Raw genomic sequence first — 7,758 nt, 5'->3', positions numbered from 1 at the left:
TACGAAACGGAAATAGGAGCCACGGCACCATCCGGCTTTCCCGGGTCTTGGGCGCATCCTCCCGCGAGAGGTCGCCCCGGGACTGTGAAGCCTCCCATGCGTCTCGGGGAACGTGAGGTCAGCACCTCCTTCCCCTGCACCGATACTCGATCCTCCTACCGGCTTGGTACCGCGCTTGCTAAATCCGGACCGGGCCCACCCTCATAATGGGTAAGTGGTGTGCACGCTTACAAAGTCCCACAAGTCATGGTTACTCTCACCCGGTCCTTATCTGCCGGAGCGGGCATCTTCGTCACACGCGTATCCACCACGGTGGTCCGCAACTGCACCCTTAACGGGTGCCCCAAACGCCTCAACACGTAACAAAACTGTACCCGCCACAGGTACTCCGTAGGGTGTGCCAAGATACACACCCCAAGCCCTCGATCCGCGATCGAGTTGGGTCGCCCACTCCCGGCTAAGCCCTAATCACCAACTCCTGATAGGAACCTCTCCACACACGCCAAGACTATCCGCCCATATCCCACACCTACACTTTCAAGGATTTACAAGGCATATCGTATAATAAATAATTCAAGATGGGTTGACAAGGAGTATGGATCGTAAAGAGGCCATGCAGGTTTATCTCGATATATATATATATACACATACAACAATAGCATTTCTACGAGCAAATGTCTAATAGGAGTTCAATTCGTAGATGGGCGTGAACCTGGCGTCTCCTCGAAGTCCTCCTGAGTCTCCGGGTAGTCCTGGTCGTCGGTCAGCTCCTCGCGGACGGGTCCTATTCGTAAATACGAGTAAGAGTAGGGTCCAAAGTGCAAAAGTGCACAAAAGGTTGCAAATAAGATCCAAATCATCACAAAACCTACTCTAACGGGTGGCTCATGATTTTAGAAGAATTATGAAACTGGTTTCATAATTTTCGGAGGTCCGGATAATTTATTATGAATTTTCTAAGGAAAAACCTATTTCTGAAATTAATAAAGGATTTTCAGAAAAGAAAACCTGAAAACAGGGACACGTGGCAGCACCAGGGTGTGCCACGTGGCATGCTGACGTCAGCATGACGTCAGCATGACGTCAGCAGAGGGGGTCCGGGATGATGACGTCAGCAGTGGGCCCTGCTGACGTCAGCGTTGACCGGTCAACGTTGACCGGTCAACGGTCAACGGTCAAGGGTCACAGGGTCCACGGTCAGCGGGCCCCACCGGTCAGCCTCAGCCCGAGGCTGACGGATGGGCCCCACGGGTCAGGCCGGGTAAAAGGAAAAAAAAAGGGGTTCGGTTTCTTATTGGGCTCAAAGGGAATTGGGCCGGCTCGAGGCCCGGTTAAGCTTGGCTCGGCTCGCGGTGCAGCTCGGCCTGCGGCTTGTCTTGGCTCGGCTCGCTCCGCGGCCGGCTTCCTTTCTTCCACGGGCTGGGCCTTCTCTTCTCCCTCTCTTTCCTTCTGGCTGGGCCGGCGCTTCGTCTCCTCCTCCTCGCGGGCCGGCGGCGTCGCTTCCTTTTCCTCTCTGACAGGTCGGGCCCAGGCGCCAGCGACAGCGGGATCCGATGTGGCGGCCCGGATCCTGTGCAGCAAACGCGAGTGTGTGTGTGAGTGCGTGTGTGTGGCGCCCGAAAGGTGCTCGGGAGAAGGCCTCAACGGCCGGGTCGCGACGCGAACGCGACGTCGCGCTCGCGTCGCGGGGGTGGACGCGCACGGCGGAGCCGTGGCGCGGGCGTGGCGAAGCTGGGGCCAAGGCAGGGTTGCAGCACGGCATGGCTCGGGCTCGGGGTGCGCACGCACGCGCGCGAGGCCTGGCATCCCAGGGCCGCGGCGTGGCCGTGCCGTGCGCGGAGCACCGGCGACCCGGGTCCGCGGCACGATGCGGCGGCGAGGGGCGACGGCGGCAGCGGGGGAAGAAGCGGCGCGACGGGCCCCTGCAAGAAAAGCGGCACGGCGGCCGGAAAGGGAAGTGGGGTTCCTAAGGCTCCTACAGAGGGCTCATCGGCTCGGCCGGCAGCAACGGGGAAGGGGAAAAAATGGGCGGCGGCCGGGGCGCTCACCGGTGGGCTCGTCGGTGTGGGTGCGCGGTGCGGTGACGAGCTGACGCCGGCGAGTCGGAGCAGTGCAGGTCGCGCGGGGACGTCGACGTAGACGATCGGGGCGCCGGCTCGGTGAAGCTCCGGCGTGGGGCGGCGTCTTCCTCCTCGCGCAGCTCCGGGCGGCGGCGGTGTAGTCGTCCTCGGGCTCCTCCTCGCGCGGCGCTTCCCCTTCTCCTCCTCCTCTCCTCTCTCTTCACCTCGGGCAACGGCGGCGGTGGAAAAGAGCAAGGCTCGGGCGGTTAGGGTTTAGGGCGATGCGGCCGGCGGGTTCTTAAGGGGGCGGCTCTAGGGTTTGTGGCGCGGGCTCGGGCGCCGAGGGCGGTGATGCCCGGCGTCCGTGCCACGGCCACGCGGCGGCCATCGAGCGGCTCAAGGGTTCGGCAGCGCGGGCGGCCGAGGCGGGGAAAAGGTGGAGCGCGCGCGGGCGGTCGCGGCGGCTGTCGCGGAGCGGGGACAGGGAGGCGCGGCTGCCGGGTGACGCAAGGGGAGCGGGGCCGCGGCCGGGGAAGAAAGGGAAAAAGGGAAGGCGGGCGGTTACGGCGCCTGTCGCGACGCGGGAGCGGGCGGCGACGCGGGGCGGAGCGAGCCGGGGTCGCGGCGGAGGCGAGGAAGGGGAAAGCTGACAAGCGGGACCCGCCTGTCAGCTGCCCCGGGTGAACGGGAGGGGGGCGTCGCGAGGGTGCCCGGTGCTGGGCTGGGCCGGTGACGTGGGCTGGCTCGCACGCGGGGGAAGAAAGGAAAGGGAAAAGGGAGTTGGGCTCGGGTTTGCTCGGGTGGTGGGCTTGCGGCCCGGTAGGGGTGTTAGGGTTTAGTAAATAGATTTGAATTTGAATGTCCTTTTCAAATTCAAATCTCACACAATCAAATCCAACAAATTCGAAATCCAAAACAGATAAGATGCAATAACCATTCGATCCAAATCCTTTCACAAAAATTTTTGAAATTCCCAAATTTTGTTAAACAATTCCTATAAATTTTAACATGGAATGTTACAGACTCCCCCCCTCACAAGAATCTCGTCCCCGAGATTAAAGGTTTACCTGGTCCTCGAAAAGGTGTGGGTATTTCTCTTTCAGCTCGGACTCCTTCTCCCAAGTGGCTTCCCGTTCGGTGTGATTACTCCAAAGAACCTTGCAATAAGGAATGGAGGTCCTTCTAGTCTCTTTATCTGCCCGGGCTAAAATCTTCACGGGGTACTCTACATACTCGAGCGTTTCTTGCAAGTCCACTGCCTCTGGGGGTATAGTCTCATCCGGTACTCGTAAGCATTTGCGTAACTGGGATACGTGGAAAACTGGATGTACTCCGGCAAGTTCTTCCGGTAGCCTTAGTTTGTATGCTAATCCTCCGATCCTTTGGATGATCGGATATGGTCCAACGAACCTCGGGGCTAGCTTCCCGTTGACATGGAACCTCTTGGTGCCTCGGAGTGGTGACACCTTCAGGTATACGTGGTCTCCGACCTCGAACGAGAGGTCTCTCCTTCTCTTGTCGGCGTAGCTTTTCTGTCTGCTCTGCGCTATCTTCAGGTTCTCCCTGATCTTGGCGACATTCTCCTCAGCCTCTAATATAGAGTCTGGACCAAAATACGATCTCTCTCCGGTTTCTGACCACATCAGCGGGGTTCTGCATTTTCTGCCGTAAAGTGCCTCGAAAGGTGACATTCGCAAACTGGCCTGATGGCTGTTGTTGTACGTGAACTCAGCATAGGACAAACTCTTCTCCCAATCACTGCCGTAGGCTAACACACAAGCCCTGAGTAAGTCCTCGAGTACCTGGTTCACTCTCTCGGTCTGCCCATCCGTTTGGGGGTGAAAGGCAGTGCTGTAATCTAGTTGAGTCCCTATGGATTTGTGCAAACTCTGCCAAAATTTTGCGGTGAACTGAGGGCCTCGATCTGATACTATGCTTCGTGGTGCTCCGTGGAGTTTCAGAATGTTCTCTATGTACAATTCGGATAGTCGGCTCACGGGGTACGTGGTCTTGACGGGGATGAAATGCGCCACTTTGGTTAGGCGATCAACGATTACCCAAATGGAGTCATTGCCCTTCAGAGTCCGGGGTAATCCTGTTATGAAGTCCATGCAAATGTCGTCCCACTTCCATACGGGGATATCAAGTGGTTTCAGCAGACCGGCAGGGCGCTGGTGCTCTGCCTTGATTCTTCTACAAATATCGCATTTAGCCACGAACTCGGCTATGTCCGTTCTCATGTCATTCCACCAGAAACGGTCCTTTAGGTCTTGGTACATCTTCGTACATCCCGGGTGTATGGCGTACTTGGAGTTATGCGCTTCGTCCAGAATCTCGGCACGGATCCCTTGATCCTGGGGTACGCATATGCGATCTTTCAGCCATATAGTTCCTTGGTCGTCGACCCGATAGTCGGTCGCTTTCCCGTCTCGCATTGCTCGCTTGAGCTTCTGAAGTTCCGGGCATCGTCGCTGTGCTTGCCTGATTCGATCTTCCAGGTTGTACTTGACTGTCATTGCGTTCAGGTGCCCTTGTTCTACTATTTCCAGCTTCAGTCTCTCGAGTTCATCGCACAGAGTAGGCTGTTCCTCTCGAACTAGCAGATTGCTGCAATAGTGTTTCCTACTCAAGGCGTCCGCTACGACGTTAGCCTTGCCGGGGTGGTACTGAATGTTCAGGTCGTAGTCCTTGATCAGCTCTAACCATCTCCTCTGCCTCATATTCATCTCTGCCTGAGTAAAGAAATACTTTAGGCTCTTGTGGTCGGTATAGATATCGCACTTGTTGCCAATGAGGTAGTGCCTCCAAATCTTCAAGGCGTGCACTACCGCTGCGAGTTCAAGGTCGTGGGTAGGGTAGTTCTCTTCGTGCTTCCTCAGCTGTCGGGAGGCATACGCAACAACTTTGCCATCTTGCATTAGCACACAACCCAGGCCTTGACGAGAAGCGTCACAATAGACGACGAAGTCCTTCCGGATGTCCGGAAGAGTGAGAACTGGAGTGGTAGTAAGTCGGGACTTGAGCTCTTGAAAGCTGGCTTCGCACTTGGATGACCATACGAACGGCACGTTGTTCTTGAGTAGCTCGGTCATAGGTTTGGCAATCTTGGAAAAGTTCTCGATGAATCGCCGGTAGTAACCTGCCAAACCCAGGAAGCTTCGGATGTCGGTAACGCTCTTCGGCTGTTGCCACTCGGACACTGCTTCGATCTTCTCGGGATCTACGGCAACTCCTTCAGCAGTCAACACGTGGCCTAGGAAGGCAACCTTCTCTAGCCAAAACTCGCATTTGCTGAACTTAGCATACAGCTGGTTCTGCCTTAACCTCTCGAGTACTACCCTCAGGTGCTCAGCGTGTTCTTCGGCTGTCTCGGAGTAGACCAAGATGTCGTCGATGAAGACTACGACGAACTTGTCCAGTTCTTCCATGAACACCTTGTTCATCATGTTCATAAAGTAGGCGGGCGCGTTGGTCAGTCCGAAAGATACTACGGTGAACTCGTACTGGCCATATCTAGTCACGAACGCTGTCTTCGGGATATCGCTTTCCCGGATTTTCATCTGATGGTATCCGGATCTCAGATCGATCTTGCTGAAGAATTTGGCCTTTCTCAACTGGTCAAGCAGATCATCGATTCTGGGCAACGGGTACTTGTTCTTGATGGTCACGGCGTTCAGCGATCGGTAGTCGATGCATAGCCTCATGGTTCCGTCCTTCTTCCTCACGAACAATACAGGTGATCCCCATGGCGATGCACTAGGCCTGATATACTGTTTATCTAGCAGATCCTTCAACTGATTCTTCAACTCGGTGAGTTCTTCCGCGGACATGCGGTAGGGTCGCTTCGCGATCGGTGCCGTCCCTGGCACGAGGTCAATCACGAACTCGACGTCCCTGTCCGGTGGTAGACCCGGTAGCTCCTCGGGAAACACATCAGGATACTCGCAAATCACCGGCACATCTTCGAGTGTCTTCTTCTCCAAACTGTTCAGATTGTACACCTGAGGTACATCTCGGGATTTCAACGGTTCAACCTCAATCTTCTTCCCACTAGGGTGTTCCAGGGTCACCATTCTGGGCGAGCAAGATATGACACCCTTATGTGCTGTCAACCAATCCATTCCCAAAATAACATCTATCCCTTCAGACGGTAGTACAGTCAGATCAGCTGTGAATGGCAGTCCCTGAATCATGATCTTCACTCCTTTACATGCTAAGGTGCACCTATGATCCCCCAGCGGGGAGCTAGTGATGATAGGGTGGCTTCTCGGGGTCATCGGAAGGGATTTTTGTGCCACACACTTGGAAGAGATGTAGGAGCAAGTGGCTCCAGAGTCAAATAACACCAAGGCTTTAGAGCCGTTGATAAGATACTCACCTGTCACGACGTCGGGGGCATCCCGGGCTTCCTCCTCAGTCAGGTGCGTGAGGCGGCCACGGTCTGCGGAGCGCGGAGCTTGAGCGGGCATGCCGGTGGAGCCAGGCGCGCGAGCTGGAGTCGAGGTCTTCTTCTCGGGGCACTCATAGGACTTGTGGCCCGGTTTGTTGCAGGTGAAGCAAACAAACGGCGTCGAGCCACTGTTGGTCCTCTGTGCCGGCTGCTGGCGGTGGTAGTTGCCTCCTCCTTGGTTCTGTCTTCCGTGGGTCCTGTTGCCGGAGTAGTGGCTGCCTCCTCCACTGAAGTTCCTGCCCGGCTGACTGGAGCCGGATCGGAAACCGCTCCTCGGTGGTAGAGGTGGCGCGTTCCGTGTCTTCTGGAAGGGTCGGTCTCGAACCTGGTGGTCGGTCTGGCGCTTCTTGTTGCACTGACGGTCTTCCCATCCTAGTCTCTCCCTCTCCACAGCGATGGCACGGTTGACCAAGCTGCGGAGGGATGGGTACTCGCATCCCGTCACGATCTGACGGATGCCGTGGTGTAGTCCTCGAAGAAACCAGAACTGCTTCTTCTCCTCGGTGTTGGTGTCGTCTGCAGCGTACCTCATCATCTTGGTGAAGTGCCGCTCGTACTCCTCCACCCTCATCGTACCCTGGGTCATGGTACGAAACTCTTGGGCCTTCTGGATCATCACTTGCCGGGGCACGTGCTGCTCACGGAATGCCCTGGCAAACTCCTCCCATGAGATGTGTGCTGGGTCATAGTGGGAGTCGCAGTAGCTGTCCCACCACGACTTGGCGGTACCCTCAAGCTGGTGGACTGCGAGCGCGACGCACTCCTCGTCGGTGCAGTTGGTGAGGTCCAACTTGGTCTCGATCACCCTTAGCCAGTCATCGGCTTCCAAGGGGTCCTCGGCGTAGCTGAAAGTCGGGGCCTTCAGGCGGATGAACCTCTCGATCTTGCGCTGGAGGTCCTCTTCAGGTGGGCCATGGCGGTTGGCTCCGTGGTTCCTCTGGTCGACTGACTCGGCCAGGCGCTGAAGTAGCTGCGTCTGCCTGTCCATGATCTCTGCGAGTGTCGGCGGAGGCGGCGGTGGCTGTTGAGCTGGCTCAGCGTCGATCTCCTCATCGACCTCTTCCTCATCAGCTTCGTCTCCACGGCGTGCCTCCCCAAAGGCGCGGGGTGCGGCACCCGCGGCAGGTCCTCTGCCTCTTCCACGCCCTGCTGCCGGGGCACGTGCTGGGGCAGCACGTCCGCGCCCACGGCCAAACTGGCGTCCTCGTCCGTGTGCTTCGGCTGCGGCTTCCTCCTGGGCGGCTTGCT

This window comes from Panicum hallii, chromosome 4 (assembly GCF_002211085.1).
Source record: "Panicum hallii strain FIL2 chromosome 4, PHallii_v3.1, whole genome shotgun sequence".
NCBI lineage: Eukaryota > Viridiplantae > Streptophyta > Magnoliopsida > Poales > Poaceae > Panicum > Panicum hallii.
This window is presented reverse-complemented; position numbering follows the sequence as displayed.